We start from the raw sequence: 24,114 nt of genomic DNA, 5'->3' as shown, positions 1-24,114 counted from the left end.
CTGAATGGGAAAGTGTGGATATCCCTGGGAACTCTACTATGCTGGCAAAGATAGATCTGATTTTAGAGACCATGCTAAATATGGAACAACGGATGCAGAAGAAGGATCGACGGATGGAGAAGATAGAGACTGACATAGCGGGGATACATAATTTGCTCTGTGTTCATGCCCCTGTATCCCCGACGCCGGAGCAGGAGGGTGGCATTGATGTGATGAATGGGACCTATGACCGCCTTCCAACACCAAGCGCACCCCCTCCATCAGAAGAATTTGTGTACATGTATGCCGTTGAGGAGGAGGATAACATGACAACCCTGTCAAGACCACGCCAGGAGACAACACGGCGACCAAGACAGGAGGAAAGCTTCCTTCCAGACAACCTACCCTCGCCCGCCGCTACAAGCACACCCGCTCCCAGAACCCAGCCTACATACTGTATGCTTGTATCGATACGGTGCCCGACATCATCCTGCGCGAGCTGCCACCGGCACTCAGGGAGAAGTATAGGGTGATGAGTGCTGGTTTGTCCCAGAAGTATGGCATGTTAATTTTTAAGCGTGTCCTACTTGGTGTACTGCGGGTGGGCCAGCAATGTAAACTACGAAGGAAATCAGGAAAAAAGGCGCTTCCTGAAAATTTAAGAAGAACTATTGTGGAGGAATTGCGGCGCTATTTTTCAATTTCAGATCCTTTAATGAAAATCGTTCGAGACTCCATTAATGGCATTTTGCGCCATAAAAGGCATCGGCCCTGGAAGGACAATCTGGTGGGGATCGAATTTGCGTGACTGCTCGACTGTTGTTTATTTTTTGTAAATGTTTTGGTAAATGTTTTGACTTACTGTACTTTAATAATGGAGATGTTGCATTTTTTTAAATTTTATGAATAAAGAATTTTTTTTAATAACACCATACTGTTGTGCTGTACATGTTTTGACTTTCTGTACTTTAATAAAGGAGATGTTGTGTGTTTTAACTTGTACTGTATTAATTAAGAAATGTTTTTACTTACACAGGACCTGCACAATTCCAGTCCTCGTTGGCCGCAAACAGACCCGGTTTTCAAGGTTATCCTGAAAACCGGGGCTGTTTGCGGCCCTCGAGGACTGGAGTTGTGCAGGCCTGATTGACTGTTCTGTACACTATCCTACTGTAAATGTTTTGACTTTCTGTACATAAATGTTTTCACTAGCAGTAAACCATACACCTGTTAATGTTTTGAATTGCTGTACACTTGAAATGTTTTTAAATTGTATGTATTTGTAAATAAATGTTTTTGTACTTACTCCACCAATAAAAGAAAATGTTGATTTGTTTTAAATTGTTCCATTGTCTCCTTTTATACTGTAACAAAATACAGTGTTTCTAGAACATACAGTACTGTCCAGGCATACTGTACAGTACTGTACCGTATACTGTAGGCATGCTCAGAACTGTACATCACAAGCGTATTAAAACAATACATGCTGTACGGGTATAGAATACACATATGTACTGGAATACATGTAGAACAAATGCATACTTTTTATTTTTCGGGTTTATTATACAGTATATATAAAAAAAAGTATTGTATACTGTTGTTTGGTTTTCTATGAAGCTCTCAGTTACAGTATTCTATCCTAATCAATAACAACGGCCACTAAACTGTAGACTCCGGTACATGTTTTTTTTAATTAGATTCTGCAATGTGCAGGCATTGTAACACAAAGCGATATTATCCATCGAAATCATTCCATTTGCCGTTTTCCGCATGAAATGACAAAGTTTTCTTTTCTGAGGAAAAAAAAAAAGTAAAAGTTTTACTGTAATGGTCAGGCAGTCCCCTAAAGAAGTTCCCACAGTCAGTCCCACCAATAATTTTCTCGGGGGGCGTCTCCTGTTCACATGCGCCTACTGTTGATGTGATGACACGCATATGCGTTTCAAGAAGGTTCAAATGCGCATGCGCCTAGCTTTCCACGAATTGTGCAGTATCTACTGTAGAAGCTGCTCAGCAAATGATATTGCTTACAGGAGATATTGCTTACAGGAGAATCGCTTGACTGTGCATTGAATTGATATTTCAAAAACAGAATAAAATACGGCAACATTACTCACCATAGACTTTGCCAATCAGCTGGCGCTGAGCCACTGCCAGTCCCGTAATCTTCATTATACACGTAGTTGACAGGTGACAGTGGGACTACTACACCTGTAGTCAGCTGATGAGGCTGGAAATCGCTTAGGTACATGCAAGCTTGCTGGAATCTGTACGCGAAATCCAGCTCAGGCTTCAGGTATCCGGGCAGGGACAGACAGCAAGGGTTGTCGGTCACCAGGTTTTCACTGACGGTCGGACTGTTATTCGAAGCCAGGGCTGGTGCTGGCGCATTGCTTGCCTGCGACTGACGTTTCTTAGTTGGTTTTAACATGACCTTTCGCCTTTTGAAGTCTCCGTGATCATAGATATGGGAAAAACCCGGTGATACACACCAATACCCTCCAATAACATCGGGATCAATATGAAAAAAACACGGATCGATATATAACTTTTTCCTTATTGCACGCTTCCACACACGAGAATCTGGTAAAAATTTGTAAAAGTCATAGTTTTCGATAAAATACTGATAAATTTGAGCAACTGTTGCCATCTTATCATCTGTTGCATTAATCGCGGCCCATATTAAATAAGCGTACGTTCTGTCGGGTTTTTGGAACACGGACTGCAGTTGTACACCCATCTCAGAACTCTCTGAACAATAGACCACCAGACAGTGCGCGTTTAGTTTTAAAATGAAAAGCCTAAATTGATACATTATTGTAACTTCTTCAGTCCCAAGGCCAATTTACAATGGACCACTGTGGTATTCTTTTAAACACCTGCCATCTGGCGGATACGCGAAGAATTGCAACCAATTAAATCCGAACCATTATTAATAAACGCATCAACCGCGGGTGTGAATGCGACATGAATGCGGTATGAATGCGGTCAGAATGCGGCATGAACGTGGTGAAGTGCGGTGAAGTGCGTGGCATTCGGAAAAAATCCCTGAAAAAATTCGGAGATCTTGGAGAATAAAAGGGTGCGTGGCTGTATATAATTTGAGGAAAAATACTCTCAGATGACAGAAGAAAATACTAATCAAACAACAGGAAAGTGAAGATAAGATCACCCAGTGCTCTTGTGAAAGTGCTATGATAATAAAATGGTGAAAATACTATTATAATAATGCAATATAGTGATAAATCTCTTAGCAGTCAAAGAGGCAGTCCGTGCACTTCTTACGGTTCCTGAGCTCCCTGCATTTTTTCAACTAATCTAACAACCATCTATTTACAGTAGCTTGAATGAATAACACATCACCACATGATGTATCTTGCATTCCGCTAAAGGATATATTCTCTCTACTCATTTTATTTCAAAAGCCCTTACCCACGTTAAATCTTTCTCAATGACTACCCCATACCTCTGGAATGCCCTTTCCCTTAATATCCAATTAGCACCCTCTCTATCCACCTTTAAACCCACATTAAAACACACCTGCTTAACGAAGCATTTGAGTAGCTCCGTGGCTGATACTTTACACCTCATACAGTAAATAAACATTGGCCCCTTGCAGTCAAACTTACCAGAACAGCCTCCTACTATCTCCGTACATTCTTCCTACCTACCAATTAGAAAGTAAGCTCTTCGGGGCAGGGACTACTTTTCCTAAATGTTACTTTTATGTCTGAAGCACTTCTTCCAATTATGTGTTGTTTGTACTGCCGTATTTCCTCGTTTGTAAGACGCCATCAATTGTAAGACGCACCATCAATTTAGCACTTACAATCAAGAAAAAAACAAAAAACTGTTATTTGACCTCCTCCATCTCACTTACCAAGTTTACAGGCGGCAGCAGTGGAAGTCCATCAGTGAAGGAAAGAAGTTGGTGGCATCAGGAGAGGTCTGTCAGCGGAGGAATTAAGTGTGCGGCGGTGGAAGGAGAGGTTCGTGTCCGTGGAGGAATGTACCGGTAATTAAGACAGCGGGCGGGCGGCAGGAGAAGAACAACATCAGAACATCAGAACATCAGACCTCTGACTGGGGAAGGAGAAGAGTAGCATACTTTAGGAGTACGGCTGGGAATGAGCCGGAAGTCAGACACCACGTTGTAGCTTTGCTATTTTGGCTGTGCACCAGCTATTTTTATTTGGATCTCCTTCACATTGGTAGTTTGATCTGAAAGTTGACTGAAAGTGTCCATGTGATAATCGCATTTATTAAGCACAACCATACAACCTCCCTTATCCCCATCCCTAAGAATAATATCCTGTACAGTCTTTAGCTAACTAAGAGCTTTCCTCTCCAGAGACATAAAATTAAATGTATGCCCTAATTGTCTACTAGAAAGTGGTTTCAAATCTGTCAACCATTTTTTTTAAATGATCAATATGAACACATTTCGATGTTGTAATGGATAGAAGCTGGACCTGGGTTTCAGAACTCTACACACCTTGTGAGGCTCAATAGCCTTCTCTTGGAAACCTTCTATTGATAATGAATTACTCAAAATCTTGTACAGTGTATTGAACCCTGAAATCAAGGTCCAGCTCCAATAACCTATCAACCTCCACATAAGAGACATATACTTCTGAATCAAAGTGATTATTTGTATAGATGGAAGATATTTTTTTCCCTTATGTGTCAAATTACGGACCAGCTTATTCACATCAATCATAAAGTATTAAACAACTTGAAATGCCAGTTGGCAGCTAAAGATAACCCCTTGCTTAAAACAGACATATATTCAAAGGGGAAAGGGGATAATTTGACAAATTAAGTACATTTTTCCCCCTCTTTTAGTTTGTCCTACTTTGTACCCAATCTCCTATTTCTCCCTCTTCTGGTCTTTTTTGAGGCACATCTGGTGATTATCCTCCTTGGAGGTGGAAGTTCTGGAAACAGTGACAAACACATCCAGTGTAAAAAAAAAGAACGATTCCTGCGCTTCTACCAATTAGGCTAAAATAAAATAATAATTTCATGAAAAAGGGCATTTTGTTAAACCCTTTGGCCAAAGCATTTGTAAGCCTGCATGTCACGTCAAGGCATACCCTGTAAATGGAGGTACCTAGACATATATATAATAGTTGTCCCATGGACTGGTGAAAAAAGTGTAAAAGCCCTGAAGGGGTTAAATAAAGCATGATCTTATGTGAGTAGTGCAATTAAAATCTGGCTAAAGCCAGTATCAGGTGAAAGGATTGGGGTGCTCCAACCCGCAGCTACTCCATCCAGTATATAAATAATATTATTATAGACCCTGGAGAAACCAGTGGGAGTGGGTAGGTACTTTAAGACTTGTAAGTATCAGTGACAATAAGTCAAACTTAACCATAATAGTCTAAACCAATGAACCCCACTCACGTCATCTCCAGGGTTTCCTCAGCTGGCGTGCAAGCCTAAAGGATCCAGAATCCAGAAGTATCCAACAGCAAAAAACGAATGGCGCACAGCCAGGGAGCCAGGTGTGGAATAAAAAGTTTTCTTTTATTTCAGCATGGTATGAGACAAAAAAACCCCCTTGGGGGACACAGGCAAAATCCTCCTACGCGTTTCGGACCACCTTGATAAAGGACCCGGTGGTCCGAAACGCGTAGGAGGATTTTGCCTGTGTCCCCCAAGGGGGTTTTTTTGTCTCATACCATGCTGAAATAAAAGAAAACTTTTTATTCCACACCTGGCTCCCTGGCTGTGCGCCATTCGTTTTTTGCTAAAGCCAGTATCATACTAACTTTTACTATAGAGGTAAACTGGGTGCACAAATTCCCACGTGTGAATATAATAAAACTTACACAAATATCTCTCTCAGCCTTACACATTCACATACCATTAGACCGCAAGCTCCTCGGGGCAGGGACTCCTTTTCCTTAATGTTACTTTTATGTCTAAAGCACTTATTCCCATGATCTGTTATTTATATTATCTGTTATTTATTTGATTACCACATGTATTACTACTGTGAAGCGCTATGTACATTAATGGCGCTATATAAATAAAGACATACAATACAATACAATACCATTCAATGGAGAGGGATGTCCAGACTGACACTAGGGTGTATTATACCTGCACTAATTGAAAAATTGGTAGGGGCTCAGTAACTGCTATGTAAAGCAGATGAGCCAATAAACCTACCTGTAAGAGACGTGTTCAGAGGTATGCAATGGAGACTGTTTTAAGGTGAAATTAAAATAAGGCTTTATTGCGCCTGTTGCTTTAAACACAGCAAACATGTCAATCAGCAAAGAAAATCCGCTCCACTCTGGAGTATATATACTCTTTTGATCCAGATCTCTAACTGCATGGTTAGCCCAGCGATTCACCAGCCCAAATCATAGAGACATTCATATACTTACATAGACATAGATAATAGTCTTAAAAGAAAAGTATTATCTGTTAGCTGGGTTGCTGTAGGGGAAGGCTTCTTTGTTCTCCTGGCACCACACCCATTTGTGATAAAGCAATGTCAGGATCCAGGTATACAAGTATTATCCCCTGTGTCTTGTTGTCAGCTTGCAGTCTCTTTTGGCAGGCTCAAGGCGTCTGTCTCCTTGTTCAGCCCAGTTGTGGACTAAGGAGTCTCACTTCCTGTCTCAGAGGCAGGCTTTTTCTAACCCCTGTAATCAGCCAGGTGGTGTTAGTTAATTGCCTACCAGCAGTTAACCACCACACTGCTGGATTAGGGGCACATTTGTGAACAGGGATAAGTCCCCTGTTACACTACCCCTATGACGTTTCAGAGATACTATATTTAAAATGCCCTATGGGAGTATGCAGCAAGTGTAAAAATACAAATATGCATTCCTAGATTTGACACAATATAAAAATGTAATACAATATATTTTATTAAGGCATATATTTTGTACTACTGGGATTAACTGGAATTTTACTGCAGTGTGGTTTATCTTTCTCAGATGTTATACAACTTTGTACGATAATCCCATAGGCTCTGCACCCAGCAGCAACCATACTAAAATATATGGGTGGGAGACTTTACAAAGGGAAAATTGTTGGATTTTGTAGGATAACCCAACCCATGTCAATTGGGGGACCACCCAATCTAAGATCCGGGTCAGCATATTTCCAAACTACCCAACACCTGAGATATATACAGATGCAGCGGCCGTTATTCGAACATATCACGCGTAGTATACCTCGGAATACCCAGGACATGGCGCATCATTAACGCGTGTTAATTCATTTTTTATCGAGTGCAGAAAATTGAATTTTAGTATTCTGGTTTTTAAAAACCTCCAAATTGACACTGAACTGTACACATTACAATTCATTAATTTCTGCCATGGAAATACGAAGAATTGCACCCAAAGAAATCGGAATCAATGAAATTTCAAACAAAGCAACTGCGTGATTAGCCCCGTGGAGTACAGCAGCGCACACAAAACGGCTTTGTGATATGTTGGAATAATGGCCGCTGCATCTGCATAGTGCCATCCCGCTCACCCCCCAAAAAACACACAATGAATGCCTTATAAATAGATGTATAAGCCACAGGAACCTTTTACATTAGTCACTGACCCAGTATCCAATAGCTGATGTCTCCCCTTTAAAGAAGCACTCCAAGCATCATATTTAAAAAATATATAGTTTTGAAGCCATGGGTCTCCAGAGATAAGGCACTACCTGAGATACTTACCTCGGAATGCAGTGCCGGTAACAGCTCTGGGTGGGCTAGTTTGGGTTATCAAAAAGGTGGTTGAAATGTCTCAAGTCTCACGGGTCAATAGGAAGTCGTGATGACATCCCTTGTCTTCTTTGGCTGCGATTATACCAAAAAACGTCCTTGGTGTCTCCTGTAGCGACACCACGTAGCACAAAAACTAATTTTGAAAAAGCTTCAACTGTCTCCCGCTTTGCAGTAGCAAGCGGGGTGACAGTTGAATTTGGTATAAGCAGTTGTCACATTTGTATGACACTTGTTTTTAGCGCCACATGGTGTCACTACTGGAGACAACATGGGCGTTTTTTGGTATAATTGCAGCCTCATTGGCCCACGTGAAGCAGGAGCTTTAAAGAGCAGAGATAGATACCGGCACCCCCTATGGAGGTAAGTATCTCGGGAAGCAGGGCATACCGGAAGCTGAAATCAATGTGGTTCATCTACGGAGACATCCTGCTTCGAACCTATTAAAAAAACTTGTCACTTGGAGTGCTCCTTTAAGTTTCAAAATGAGGCACTTGCTGCAACCTTTCAATAGTTTGTTAGTTGCTGTTAAAGAGACTTCCTCTCCTATGACAAAGTTATGCAGCACCTCAGGCCGTGCTCAGGGAATTAATAAAAGTTATGTATTTTGGCTGGATACATCCCATTATATCATTTAAACAATTAGGGAGTACATACATTTCAAAAGATGTTCCCTAATAAAAATTAAAACAGTCAGGCAAACAGAGACTGTAATACAATCAAAGCCAGGAGCAAGGGATAGGTTGTAAGATGTCATCTTAAGAGGGATATAATCAGCAGTAGAAACAAAGGAAAGGTGCACAGCGCATTGAAAATCTTCAGGGTTAAATGACTGGCAGTTAAATAAACCGAGTTTATTGGCACATAGCAAAAGACAGAGGGATAAAAAAACACGTGTCTGCATTTCGTGCCCTATTGGCGCTTTATCAAAGAGTAAAAGACTCCATGCTGTAGCTATTATTTAAATAGTGCTCTTGCACCTGAAAACCTACCCATGGAATCAGAGATACCTGTGTCTAGATGGAAAAGAAAGGACATCAGGTTTACAAAATGTCGGGTGTGGCAGGACGGCCTCGCGGCAGGGTCAGAAAGACAATAGACACGATGGGAAACTTCAAACTGTAGTGGTTTATTAGCCACAACCAAATAAAGTTCGGATGCACTGTCCCTTTAAGAAAACCAAATTACAGTGGCGGCCACCTTTATCCTAATGCGGCCATAGCGGCGCAACTCTGATAACCGCGGGCAGATGTAGTATATATATATTTTTTTCGGAATATGTTACGGTATTTTAGCGCTCGTAATATTAGCATATTCTTAGCGCTGTCTGCAATACTGCAATACCGTCTAAATACACATGTGGGCGTTCGCAAGCTGTTGTCTTCAAAGTCTAATACTGTAGCAGTTCAACCTATGTCAGTACACAGTCTCCGTGTGCGCGCGCAGTAATTGTAAATTTGCATATTTTTACATGCATGTATATCTCATTTGAACATTGTTGAAACGCATAGGCGTGTACTGTAACAGTATCACATTTCGGCATATATAGCGCTCTTCCCTCGCTCGCCCCCACACACACACACAGGATAATGTACTGCACTGCAGTATTTTAACTTCTTATCTACAGTACACCTCTCCCACGCCATTCCTTTGAACGGGTGGCTTTCTGGTTTCAATCACATTCCTGTCATCACATTCCTGCGTGTATAACGTTCAGTTTTGATTTACTGTATTCTTCTGTGTTGATTATTAATGCTTATTGGGGGAAAAAAAGTTCAAGAGTGACCAAAAAAAAATAATTAATTTTCCTATTGTTGGCTTTAAGTCACCTCTCTGCGCCTGCGTGTAATCCTCTTTGGGAAGGGACCTGTAGTTGATTATTACTGCGCATGCGTGAATTGCTTGTGAAGTTCAAGAGTGACCAAAAAAAAATATTTTTTTTTTCTCGTCATTTTTTATTATTATTTTCTCAACATGAATGAATATGTTCCTGCCTCAACCATCTTGACATTACGATATTCAAACTGTGCTGTAGCTTTTGACTGCGACACTGTGCATTTGACTGCACATGATTGATTTGTGTGATTTTTATGTTGAAAACATGTCATGTCTTTGAACTACAGTACAGCTAATACATCATGCAGCTGTACCCTGTACCCCCCTCCCCCACGCACACACACACAAGGCTGTTCAAGGATTTGAACCTCTTATCGACACCTCTAAAAAACCATTCATTCATTTTCCTATTGTTGGTTTTGAGTCACCTCTCTGTAATCCTCTTTGGGAAGGGAGCTAAGTGATGATTACTGCGCATGACTCACTCATCCACCTCCCCAACCCTTTGAGGCTTCGTTTACGGTAACGCTTGTGATAATCCCTTCTCGAATTTGATATGTAAATCTGATTTGCACAGCACTGTGAAATTGAGAGTTACAAAAAACATAATCTGATTCATGTTTTTGATGCAGTAAGTTAACAATTTTTGTCGTTCTTTCTTTTTCTTTGGTGTAGGGGAGGTTATCAATGATGTTGATTATCATGAATGTAAAGAAATATTTATTTTATTTTATCAGGAACAAAAAATACAAATATACAAAGAATCATGAATAATACAAAATGCAGTCTTTATTCAGTTCTTGTCAGTTGAAAATTGAGGGCCGGTGGATAATCAATGAATAATGCACATTGATAATAATATTAATTAATAATATATAATATATAATAAGATATATAATAATATAACATTTTCCGTCTTTATCTTCTTCCTCATTCTGTGTAGTTCATTGAGAGAGGGGAGGTTTTCTGTAAATCATGACTGCATTTTAGATACACGTTACTGTACACACAGTACACACAATGTACACATAATACCCCCCCCTCCCCCTTTCCATCCTTTTTTTTCTCTGAAAAGACAAGAAAATAAAAAATTAGTGCAGTTAGGTGCATATTATGGCATTGTGTACTGTATAGCTACTCCATATTGGACTACAGTATGCAGTTAGTACTGTCAAACTAGTCTATACTGGAACTACTGTATACTGTAACTACTGTTAAATACTTTGTAACCAGATGGCTAGTGCTGCTCTCTCAGGAAAGAAAAAATCTGTGCCATACTTACCTGTATCATACAGTACTGTTCTTGGTGTGCCTGTATTTACCATACTAGAGTACAGTACTATACCATACTACCTTCCTGATGCTTGCCCATTACGCTCGATCACAATGGGCAACACAGTCGCAATATTGTCAATATATTTATTGCATCGATCCACGGTGAGTACATCATTCCAAATACTCATTATGCCTTACGCCAACTCATCCTTTTTGGAGGGTTTCACGACTTTTCGGATATGATCCTTCAGCTGATGCCAGACCATTTCGATAGGATTGAAGTCTGGTGATCTGTCATTGGAGGGGGAAAAAAGGACAATGAGTTAAAGAGATACACAGTAAAAACAGTGGGAAAAAATGAGACACGGTTACCGCACTTACTCCGCTGGTGTCTTCACCCAGTTGATACCGCGTTCAAGAATATGTGCTGTTGATGCGGTGTGCTTTGGATCGTTGTCCTGGTAGAAACGGTGACCATCTGGGAACTCACGTGTGATGTATTCCACAATCTCAGGCACAATTTGCTCTTGGAAAAAAGCTTTATTCATGATTCCTGTAACAAGAAAAGAAAAGTGCTCAAAAAACTGCACACTAGTATAGTACAGTGCATAAGGCAAAAATGTGTGACTTATGTTACCTTCAAAGGTGACAATGCATCCTGGTCCACGCCTAGAGATGGCACCCCACACATGCATCTTCACTGGGTGTTTTGGACACGGCTTCATAAATATGCAACCTTTTTTGGGGAATGCAAAGGTGGCAAATCTCTCCAGCGATACAGTAGACTCATCAGTTTAGATGCAATCCTGGAAAGTTTCTCCACTGTTGATCCATGCCTGGGCCTGGACCACTCTCTTGATCTTGTTAACGTCCCTTATCATAGGGTACGCTCTGTAATGACAAGGAATAATTTTATAGGTACAGTACAGTTTCTTAAACATCACTTTAACCTCCTGTACTGTCCAGTACTAACCTCACACGTCCATATTTCCATCCAATTCTGCGTCTCATCTTCTTTATGCTGGTCTCGGATACAGTGAGATTGTGATTTTGCTGCAGAGTGTATTTGACCCTTAAGGCACTCTTCTCATCATTCTCTTCACTTATTTTGTCGACCAGAAGAGTTGTCTCCCTACAGTGTACAGAAAAACAACAATCCGGTAAGTTACAGTGCAGTAGGCCACATGTACAGCACATCATTTACAGTAAACAATAATAGATGAGCAATATAAACAATAATTGATAGATATACTATATTATATAGTAATACACGCACCCGCAGCAAAGGGAGCGTGTCCGGAGTGTGGTATGAAGCGTTGCCAGGCCAGGTGTAGTAAGGTAGACAATACTTGCCGGTACCGTTTGTAGAGATAGAGTGAAGGTTGCCTCGCCGAAGTCAGGGAGTGGAGAGTGGAGATAGGTCGTTGTCCAAGCCGTGTTCAAGGGGTTACCAGAGTGTGCGTTGTCCAAGGAGTGCCGAGATCGAGAGCCAGAGGGGGTAGTCGTACAAGCCGCATCAGAACCTGTGAAAACACTGAGAGAATCCAGAAGTACTTCCATACAGAGACTATGTCGAGCAAAGACTGAGAGCAGAGAGGAGCTAGATAAAGCAGGAAGGTCCAATTAGGAATGCGTGGATGCCGGTAAGGCAGGATTGTTTTGTGTGTCCAGGGGCTCCCTGCGGGGAGGGAGTGCTCTGTGTGGGAAGCGAGGAGAACGCCGATTCCTGACATTCATGCAGTATGTGTGCGTCAGTCAGTCAGTGACTGTGTGTGTGTGTGTGCGCGCGTGCGTCAGTCAGTCTGACACCGAAACACAAACACACACACAGAGACTGACTGACGCACACACACACAGTCAGTGTGTGCGTGTGTGTGCCTCAGTCAGTGTGTGCGTGCGTGCCTCAGTCAGTGTGTGCGTGCATGCCTCAGTCAGTGTGTGCGTGTGTGCCTCAGTCAGTGTGTGCGTGCGCGCCTCAGTCAGTGTGTGCGTGCGTGTGCGCCTCAGTCAGTGTGTGCGTGCGTGTGCGCGTCAGTCAGTGTGTGCGCGTCAGTCAGTGTGTGCGTGCGCGTCAGTCAGTGTGTGCGTGCGCGTCAGTGTGTGCATGCGCGTCAGTGTGTGCATGCGCGTCAGTCAGTGTGTGCGTGCGGCGTCAGTCAGTGTGTGCGTGCGTGCGGCAGTCAGTCAGTCTGTGTGTGTGCATGCGTCAGTTACTGTGTGTGTGTGTGTGTGTGCATCAATCAGTGTGTGTGTGTGTGTCAATGTGTGTGGCAGTCAGTGTGTGTCAGTCAGTGTGTGTGTGTGTGGGCCAGTCAGAGTGTGTGCGCCAATCATTGTGTGTGTGTGCGCCAGTCAGTGTGTGTGTGTGCGCCAGTCAGTGTGTGTGTGTGTGCGCCAGCCAGTGTGTGTGTGTGCGTCAGTTAGTCTGTGTGTGTGTGTGTGTGTGTGTGTGTGTGTGTCAGTCAGTGTGTGTGTGTCAGTCTGTGTGTGTGTCAGACAGTGTGTGTGTGTGTGTCAGTCAGTGTGTGTGTGTGTCAGTCAGTCAGTGTGTGTGTGTGTGTGTGTGTGTGTGTGCGCGTCAGTCAGTGTGTGTGTGTGTGTACGTGCGTCAGTCAGGGTGTGTGTGCGTGCGGCTGTCAGGGGTTGTGTGCGTGCGTGCGGCTGTCAGGGGTTGTGTGCGTGCGGCTGTCAGGGGTTGTGTGCGTGTGTCAGTACGTGTGTGTGTGTGTGTGTGCGTCAGTACGTGTGTGTGCGTGCGTGCGTCAGTCAGTCAGTGTGTGCATGCGTCAGTCAGTGTGTGTGTGTGCGTGCGTCAGTCAGGGTGTGTGTGCGTGCGTCAGTCATGAGGTGTGTGCGTGCGTGTGGCAGGCAGTCGGTGTGTGTGTGTGCACGTCAGTAACTCTGTGTGTGTGTGTGCGTCAGTAAGGGGTTGTGTGTGTGCGCGTGGCAGTCAGTAAGTGCTTGTGTGTGCGTCAGTCTGTGTGTGTGTGTGCGTCAGTCAGTATGTGTGTTGCAGGTGTGTGCATTAGTCAGGGTGTGTGTACACGCGTCAGTCAGTGTGTATGCACGCGCCATTAAGTGTGTGTCAGCCAGTCAGTGTGTGTGTGTGTGTGTGCGCGTGGCAGGCAGTGTATGTGTGCGTCAGTCTGTGTGTGTATGTGTGCGTCAGTCAGTGTGTGTGTGTGTGCGTCAGTCAGGCAGTCAGTGTGCATCAGTCAGTATGTGTGTCGCAGGCAGTCTGTGTGCGCGGGCATCAGTCAGGGTGTGTGCGCGCGTCAGTGTGTGTGCGCGCGCGTCAGTCAGTGTATGTGAGCGCGCGTCAGTCAGTGTGTGTGCGTGTTTGCGGTGAGGGGGGGTTTGCGGTGAGGGGGGTGAGGGGTTTGCGGTGAGGGTGGGTTTGAGGTGAGGGCGGGTGGGGGTTTGCGGTGAGGGGGGTCAGGGGGTTTGCGGTGAGGGGAGCACAGGGGTGTGTGTGAGACACTGTAAGAGCACACCAGCCAATGAGAGGTGTGCGGGGGTGGGCGGTCCAAGGGAGCCATCTCATTGGCCTGAAGCGGAGTGACGGGCCAAAGGTCCAATGCGATTGCCCCTAGGGACAGGACAGACATACGATGGTTTGAGAAATATATAGATAGATAAATAAACAGAAATAACCATAATGTTAGATAGATCTTTACTATATAGTTATATTTATATGCAGCATTATAAACAATAATACATATACTATATTATATAGTAATATAAATAAACAGAAATAACCATAATTTTAGATAGATCTATACTATATAGTTATATTTATATGCAGCAATATAAACAATAATAGATAGATATACTATATTATATAGTAATATAAATATACTTACAAAAATACAAAAATAGACATAAACCTGGCGCATGTGTAAATACAGTGAAGTGATATTAAAGTCCAAAAAATTAAATACAGACTTTTAGTCCCATTCCTGAGTGGTCAGCTGATGATGGATGGTTTCAAATAGACTGTTCACAAAGCAAAGAGTATACAGTCCTCCTCACGTTATATGTTCAACCTGCAGATGTATGACATAAAGCAAAGAAACAGGACATTGCGCAGTATGTTTAGTTGCCAATTTTGCCCTTATAGTCAAAGCTCAATGAGATGCCTACTTACTAGAAGTAGATAGGATACATGCAGGGGAGAGAATCTGTACTTGGAGCCTTCTGGGTCCCGGTCGCCTCTGGTGTATCACGAACCCCTCGTGGTGTCCTCCGCTTCCGTTAACGTTATAAAGGTCTCCCTTCCAGGAATGTAGTCTCCTGGGTCAGCTTCAGGTTTCTTTCAGCCTCTTATTTCCTCCGGTAGGGATAAAAGAGGGCAAAGGATTGCGCAATAATAAAAAACTTTAATGACGCCTACCTAAAACATATAAAATACTCACAAAAGACGGTGAGTATAAAAACAAAGAAGTGCCCGACCCAGCACAACTCAAACGCCGCACTCAGTCTTTGAATGTCCTTAACGGTGCCGCGTGTACCTCGCGGGATTCCGGCGCGGTTTGGATGACGTCACCGTCTCCTCTTCGATGACTGGCAGCTGGAGTGTGTGGGGCAGTACCTCTTAGGCTCCTCCCTACGCATTTTGTGACGGGGAACGTCACTTCGTCAGGGGATTGTGGAGCCTCATCAATCATGTGTGCAATTTATAGCCCCAGTTTAACCCCTTGTGTACAGAAGCCACTTTGGACCAAGAATGAAATGGTGATTAGACTTTCTGATAATTACCATCAGATGGGTAGAAGCTTAATCACCTATTAAGCGATTCCTTGACTCACTTAGGAATCATGGGATCGCTGAATTGCATATAAAAATGTATAAAAACATGTCAATAATACAATTACATTGGATGAGAAAATAAATGAAAAATAATTAGTAACAGTAGGGTAGAGGGTTTTAAGAGTATAGATCCAGAAGGTTTCTTGTTGTGAAACCCTCTGCAATCTATCCCCCCCTCTTATACCCACCTTGGGGCAATCTATGCCGATACATGTGAGCCCCTCTGGAGATTGATTATGGTGCAATTTAAAATGGTTAGAAACACTATGTGTTTCCAAACCATTTTTAATATTGTACACATGTTCGGCAAATCTTCGTTTCAGTGGTCTCCCCGTCCTGCCCACATATTGTAATTTACAGGGACATTCTAAAAGGTAAACACAGAAATCAGATTTGCAATTAATGAATGAACGGATTTCAAAACTTTTGCCGGTTACATTGGATTTGAATTCTTTACATTTTGTTCCATAACTACAACCAATGCACTTCTTATAGGGGAAATATCCTTTAAGTTCTTTTAACCACATAGTTTGTCCCACTCCTTGATGTTTCCTAGGGCAACTAGGGGCCAACTGGGATTTTAAATTTTGTGCTTTTTTATACACAATTTGCGGTTTGTTAGGTAATATAGATTGTAAAATAGGATCTCTTTGTAGGATCCCCCAGTGTTTGTTAAACCCTTTGGATATCTCCCTAGACATACCGTTAAATTGTGTAATGAAAGGGAGAAATACTTAATTTGTATCTGCAGCTGTTTTTTTAACCGGATGGATCAAGGAAGCCCTTTCTATAACGTTAGCTTGATCAATGGCATTTTTAACAACTTTCCCATTATATTTCCTATCTTTAAACTTATTGCCCATGTCCTCAATTTGTTCATTATATACTTCCACTTGTGAACAATTTCTTTTTACCCTAAGTGCTTGTCCTTTTGGGATATTTTTTAACCAATGGGGATGATGGTGGCTAGATGCTAGGACGTAGGAGTTAGCGTTCACCTCTTTGTAATAGGTTTTGGTATGTATCTCATTTTTAACAGTGTAGAGAGTGAGATCCAGGAAGTTTATAGATTGTGGACTAGTACTAAACGTGAATTGTATGTTATAGTCGTTTGTATTAAGATGTTGTTTGAAGGCCTCTAAATCTTCATTAGTGCCCCTCCAGACGCATAGCACATCATCGATGTAGCGTTTCCAAAGCACCAGGTTTGCACCATATGGGTTGTGGTTTTGAATATAGTTTTCTTCCCACATACCCATAAAGATGTTAGCATAACTTGGTGCAAACCTGGTACCCATCGCGGTGCCACACGTCTGGAGGTAATAGCAGCCATCATGAGAAAAATAGTTGTCAGTATGTACCTAATGGCCTCTATAATAAATGTTTTAACTGAGGATTCCATATTGGTATCTTTGTTCAAAACCCACTCTATGGCCTTCAGACCCATTTCATGGTCTATGATGGTATAAAGGGACACCACGTCGCATGTGACCCAAATCAGATCTTCTTCCCATGTTAGATCTTCAATGGTCCGTAACACATGCGACGTGTCCTTGAGATGTGATGGTATTTCTACCACATACTTCTGTAATAGGTGATCCACAAATTGAGATAGGTTGGATGTTAGGGACCCTACCCCCGAGATGATGGGTCTACCTGGGGGTTTCAAGGGATGTTTGTGAATCTTCGGGATAAAATAGAAGAGTGATATTTTGTGTTGCTCTATTAATAAGAAATCCAACTCTTTTTTGCTGATAATACCCGTATCATACCCTTTTTCCAGCCATTCTGATAACTGATTACCATATTCCTTGGTGGGGTTACCTTTAAGTGTTTTATAAGTTTCCCTATCACCTAATATTCGTTGGGATTCTTCCTGATAGTAGTCCCTATTCATGACTACTATCCCACCATCTTTATCAGCTGGCTTAATCACTATCTGATTGTTTTTTGATAATGATTTTACTGCTTCCTTCTCATTTGTGGTCATATTTAGTTTTTTACATTTGAAGTCTTGGCTCAAGTTTTCTAAGTCTCCTGTGACCATTTCCGCAAAGGTGTCTATGAACTTCCCTTTACACATCTTAGGATAAAATGTTGAATTTTTCTTAATGCAGTCAGTGGGGACTTCACTGCGTTTGTACTTGCTGTGTCCATAACAGCTCTAGTGACTGCATCTTTGATGAAATATTTCTTTAGTGTTAACTTCCTAACATATTTATGTACATCAATGAATGTTTTAAACATGTTAGGCCCCTGGACTTGAGCAAAAGTGAGTCCCTTTTCTAATACTTTTGTCTCAACATCTGAAAGTTTGTGATCACTAAGATTAAAGATATTCTGTTTTTTTACCAATCTCTGCCTGCATTTATTCTTTTTCTGTTTCTTGTTCCTCCTCTCTTTCCTCTGAGACGTCTGCTCGTGATCTTTTCTTTCTAACTCCCTGGGTTCTTGCCACTCTCTCCTGCTCTCTCTCCTGGCTTCGTGAAATGGCTTGTGACCTCTGCGTTGCTCTAAAAAAGGAGGAACAAATCTTTTATTATTTTCTCCATCTCTGTCATCTCTTTCATTTGATCTCCATAGTGGTGATCTCTCCCTGTATTTTCTACAAGTTTGATCTCCCTCAGATGTCTGTGATTTAAATGATTCATATCTTGTATGACTACTTTCTGGACTCTTCAGATCTTTTGTATCTTTTTTATCTCGTTTATCTGTCTTTGTCTCATTCTTCTTACTTTGAACATTTTTAGAATTGGAGTTTTTATGGGACACTTTACTTGTTTTAATTACCGGTGGTGCTATATTGGTAACTTCTTCTACCTTATCTGTTGAGACCGTCACCTGTTCTCTTTTCCAGTTACGTTGTTTATTTTCGTCATAATCTTTTTTTTTATCTCTTGCAAATTTAATTTGCTTATTCAATTTAGTTTCTCTATCCAATTTTTCTATTCTTAAAATCACTTTGTCCTCTAGTTCCTTATATTCCTTTAATTCCATAAAGGGTTCCAGATTCTCCTTAATCTGATTAATCTCACTGTCAATGATCTCCAAAGTAGAGGCTTTTTGTTTGATCACCAACTGTATGAGGTTAACAGAACATTGGTCCAGGTAGAAATTCCACTCCTCCATGAAACTTTCTTTATCTTGGTCTAACGTGGGGACTTTTAAAACTTGTAAGCCTCTTGGGATTCTCTTGAACTCCAAATATTTTTTCAGAGCGTAAGAGTCCCAAGTTTGCTTAACTTCCTGATGTAATAGTTTCTCTAGCTTTGAGAATTGCGTTTCTAGATTTTCTATTTCCAGATCCATACAGTCTGGATTTTCATCAAAAACCCCATCAAAATTGCAACCTCTAAGTGCTCTATTGGTGAAAAGAGCCATGCTAATGACAATGAATAATGTGATGTGTAAGGTGAGCAGCTATACAATGTGAGAAAACAACAATAAAATTACAATAATTACTGTAACGAGCGCTAAACCTAAATTATAACTATGCTGTGCATGTGTGAATTAATTAGTGCAGTGCACAACTAAAGCAGCCTGGTAATCTACTGAGGAATATCCCAAAATAAACCTCAAAACATGAACAAAAATACAAAAATAGACATAAACCTGGCGCATGTGTAAATACAGTGAAGTGATATTAAAGTCCAAAAAATTAAATACAGACTTTTAGTCCCATTCCTGATTGGTCAGCTGATGATGGATGGTATCAAATAGACTGTTCACAAAGCAAAGAGTATACAGTCCTCCTCACGTTATATGTTCAACCTGCAGATGTATGACATAAAGCAAAGAAACAGGACATTGCGCAGTATGTTTAGTTGCCAATTTTGCCCTTATAGTCAAAGCTCAATGAGATGCCTACTTACTAGAAGTAGATAGGATACATGCAGGGGAGAGAATCAGTACTTCGAAATCGATGTTTAACCCTTTAGGGGAGAGGGTTTTAAGAGTATAGATCCAGAAGGTTTCTTGTTGTGAAACCCTCTGCAATCTATCCCCCCCTCTAATACCCACCTTGGGGCAATCTATGCCGATACATGTGAGCCCCTCTGGAGATTGATTATGGTGCAATTTAAAATGGTTAGAAACACTATGTGTTTCCAAACCATTTTTAATATTGTACACATGTTCGGCAAATCTTCGTTTCAGTGGTCTCCCCGTCCTGCCCACATATTGTAGGTAGGCGTCATTAAAGTTTTTTATTATTGCGCAATCCTTTGCCCTCTTTTATCCCTGCCGGAGGAAATAAGAGGCTGAAAGAAACCTGAAGCTGACCCAGGAGACTACGTTCCTGGAAGGGAGACCTTTATAACGTTAACGGAAGCGGAGGACACCACGAGGGGTTCGTGATACACCAGAGGCGACCGGGACCCAGAAGGCTCCAAGTACAGATTCTCTCCCCTGCATGTATCCTATCTACTTCTAGTAAGTAGGCATCTCATTGAGCTTTGACTATAAGGGCAAAATTGGCAACTAAACATACTGCGCAATGTCCTGTTTCTTTGCTTTATGTCATACATCTGCAGGTTGAACATATAACGTGAGGAGGACTGTATACTCTTTGCTTTGTGAACAGTCTATTTGATACCATCCATCATCAGCTGACCACTCAGGAATGGGACTAAAAGTCTGTATTTAATTTTTTGGACTTTAATATCACTTCACTGTATTTACACATGCGCCAGGTTTATGTCTATTTTTGTATTTTTGTTCATGTTTTGAGGTTTATTTTGGGATATTCCTCAGTAGATTACCAGGCTGCTTTAGTTGTGCACTGCACTCATTAATTCACACATGCACAGCATAGTTATAATTTAGGTTTAGCGCTCGTTACAGTAATTTTTGTATTTTTATAAATATACTTACGCGTTAGTTACCTTTGGTGTCCTCGTGCGTTGTTTGGTCTTTCCGTGTGCATGATAGCACACGGTGGTTGATGGCACAACGAGGCCAGGAGCAGCTAACCAGCGTTGGACATCTGCAATTCGTTGTCCACTCGTATACATCTCCTTAATTCTCATGCTGAGATCCTTTGAAATCTTTTTAACAGGCATTGCTGCGAGTAGAAAGAAATACAAGCACAAGAATGTATATTCGATGTTTAGTCGATGTGTATTCAATGTGCAGTGAATCCACAAAATGAATGGTGTATTTATACGTTAATGACTCACATTAGAGTACGCCCACTTTTAACACCTGTACCTTGTCGCCATGCATAAAAGGTTACACAATTTGCATATACCACCACTCGATGATCTTTATCTGAACTTTACCTTGTGCAGATACTGCATTGTGCCATCTGCTTCCATGGATCGACCCTGATTCTACGGACGCAGGAACACACTCGCCTCTGCCGTGCCTGTCACGCAGAACAAGCGAAAGGCAGGAGCCATTTCCAAGCCAAGTCCAAAGCGAAAGGCTAAGGCTAATAAATAAAACCTTCTGCTGACCCAAAGGCTAAGGGTTTTATTACACGTAAGCCTTATTATGTCAAGAAGAAATTCGGTGATGTACACTCAAGGCAAAACAAATGGCAGCCAACCCATCGAACCCGCAGGCCACTTCCTCGATTACGCTTCGACGACTCTGCCGCTGCTGTTCCGGAAATCCACAGCCCATCTTCTCCACTACTCGTACACGATGCTGCCGCTGCTCTCCCGGAAACCCACAGCCCATCTTCTCCACTACTCTTTGACGACGCTGCCGCTGGTCTCCCGGAAATCCAACGGTCACTTTCTCAATTAAGCTTAGATTACTCTGCCACTTCTCTCCCGGAAATTCACAGGTCACCACCTCCATCCTTTTCGATGACGCTGCCGCTTCTCTCCAGGGATCTCATCCTCCATAGCACCCATCCACCCAGATGTCCACAGCACCCCATGCACAAGATCCAGCTCGTTAGACCGCATGCTGAATGGGTTAATTGTCGATATCCCCGGGATCTGTACTATGCTGGTAAAGATAGATCTTCTTTTAGAGACCATGCTAAATATGGATCAACGGATGGAGAAGATGGATCAACGGATGGAGAACATTGATCAACGCATGGAGAAGATGGATCAACGGATGGAGACTGACATAGCGGGGATACATAATTTGCTCGGAGTTCATGTCCCTGTATTTCTGACGCCGGAGCAGGAGGGTGGCATGGATGGGATGAATGGGACCTTTGACCGCCTTCCATCACCAAGTGCACCCCCTCCACCAGAAGAATATGTGTTCATGTATGCCGTTGATGACATGACAACCCGTCAAGACCACGCCAGGAGACAACACGGCAACCAAGACAGGAGGAAAGCATCCTCACAAACAACCTACCCTCGCCCGCCGCCACTAGCACACCCGCTCCCAGAAGAACACCCGCTCCAAGAATCCAACCCACATACTCTTGCATCGATACGGTGCCCGACATCATCCTGCGTGAGCTGCCCAATCCACTCAGGGAGAAGTATAGGGAGATGAGTGCTGGTTTAACCCAGAAGTATGCCATGTTCATTTTCAAGCACCACCTGTCCTACTTGGTGTACTGCGAGTGGGGCTACAAAGTGAACTATGAAGGAAATCGCGAAAAAAAGGCGCTTCCTGAAAATTTAAGAAAGACTATTGTGGAGGAATTGCGGCACTATTTTTCAATTACAGATCCTTTAATGAAAAGCGTTCGAGACTCCATTAATGGCATTTTGCGCCATACAAGGCATCGGCCCTGGAAGGAGAATCTGGTGGGGTACGCAATTGCGTGACTGTTCAACTTTTGTTTATTTTTTGTAAATGTTTTTGTAAATGTTTTGACTTGCTGTACTTTAATAAAGGAGATGTTTCGTTTTTTAAATTTTATGAATAAATAAAAAATTTTAATAACACCATACTGTTGTCCTGTACTGTACATGTTTTGACTTTCTGTACTTTAATAAAGGAGATGTTGCGTGTTTTAACTTGTATTAATAAAGAAATGTTTTTACTTACTGTACACACAGGACCTGCACAATTCCAGTCCCCGAGGGCCGCAAACAGGCCCGTTTTTCAAAGTTATCCTGAAAACCGGGCCTGTTTGCGGCCCTCGAGGACTGGAGTTGTGCAGGCCTGACTGACTGTTCTGTACACCATTCTATTGTAAATGTTTTGACTTTCTGTACTTTAATAAAGGAGATGTTGCGTTTTGTATATTTTATGCATAAAGAATTTTTTGTAATAACACCATGTGACTGTAAACCATACTGACTGACTGTAAATGTTTTGACTTTCTGTACATAAATGTTTTCACTAGCAGTAAACCATACACCTGTTGATGTTTTGAATTGCTGTACACTTAAAATGTTTTTACATTGTACAGTATTTGTAAATAAATGTTTTTGTACTTACTCCACCAATAAAAGAAAATGTTGATTTGTTTTAAATTGTTCCATTGTCTCCCTTTATACTGTAACAAAATACAGTGTTTCTAGAATGTACAGTACTGTCCAGGCATACTGTACTGTATACTATAGGCATGCTCAGCACTGTACATCACAAGAGTATTAAAACAATATATGCTGTATGGGTATAGAATACACATATGTACTGGAATACATGTAGAATAAATGCATACTTTTTATTTTCTCGGGTTTATTATACAATATATATAAAAAAAAGTATTGTATACGGTCTGAAAACATCAGCACACTGTTTCAGGTATTCTATCCTAATCAATAACAATGGCCACTAAACTGTAGACTCCGGTACGTGGTTTTTTAAATCCGATCCAGCAATTATTACACAAAGCGATATTATCCATCGGAATCCCTCCATTTGCCGTTTTCCGTATGAGATGACAAAGTTTTCATTTCTGAGGAAAAACAAAAGTAAAAGTTTTACTGTAATGATCAGTCCCCTAAAGAAGTTCCCACAGTCAGTCCCACCAATAATTTTCTCGGGGGGCGTCTCCTGTTCACATGCGCATGCACCTACCGCCGATGTAATGACACGCATATGCGTTTCAAGAAGGTTCCAATGCGCATGCACCTACCTTTTCACCAATTGTGCAGTATCTACTGTAGAAGCCGCTCAGCCAATGATATTGCTTACAGGAGAATCGCTTGACTTTTGAATCGCACTGATATTGATGTTTTAAAAAAAAAAGAATAAAATACGCAACATTACTCACCATAGAATTTCCCAATTAGCTGGCGCCGGGCTACTGCCAGTCCCGTATTCTTGATCATACACCTCGTTGACAGGTGACAGCGGGACTACTACACCTGTAGTCAGCTGATGAGGCTGGAAATCACTTAGGTACATGCAAGCTTGCTCGAAACTGTACGCGAAATCCGGCTCAGGCTGCAGGTATCCGTGCGTGGACAGACAGCAAGGGTTGTCACTGACGGTCGGACCGTTATTGGAAGCCGGTGCTGGTGCTGGTGCTGGCGCATTGCTTGCCAGCGACTGACGTTTCTTAGTTGGTTTTAACACGACCTTTTGCCTTTTGC

Source organism: Ascaphus truei, chromosome 5 (assembly GCF_040206685.1).
Source record: "Ascaphus truei isolate aAscTru1 chromosome 5, aAscTru1.hap1, whole genome shotgun sequence".
In the NCBI taxonomy this organism is placed as follows: Eukaryota; Metazoa; Chordata; class Amphibia; order Anura; family Ascaphidae; genus Ascaphus; species Ascaphus truei.
Note: the sequence above shows the minus strand (reverse complement) of the source record.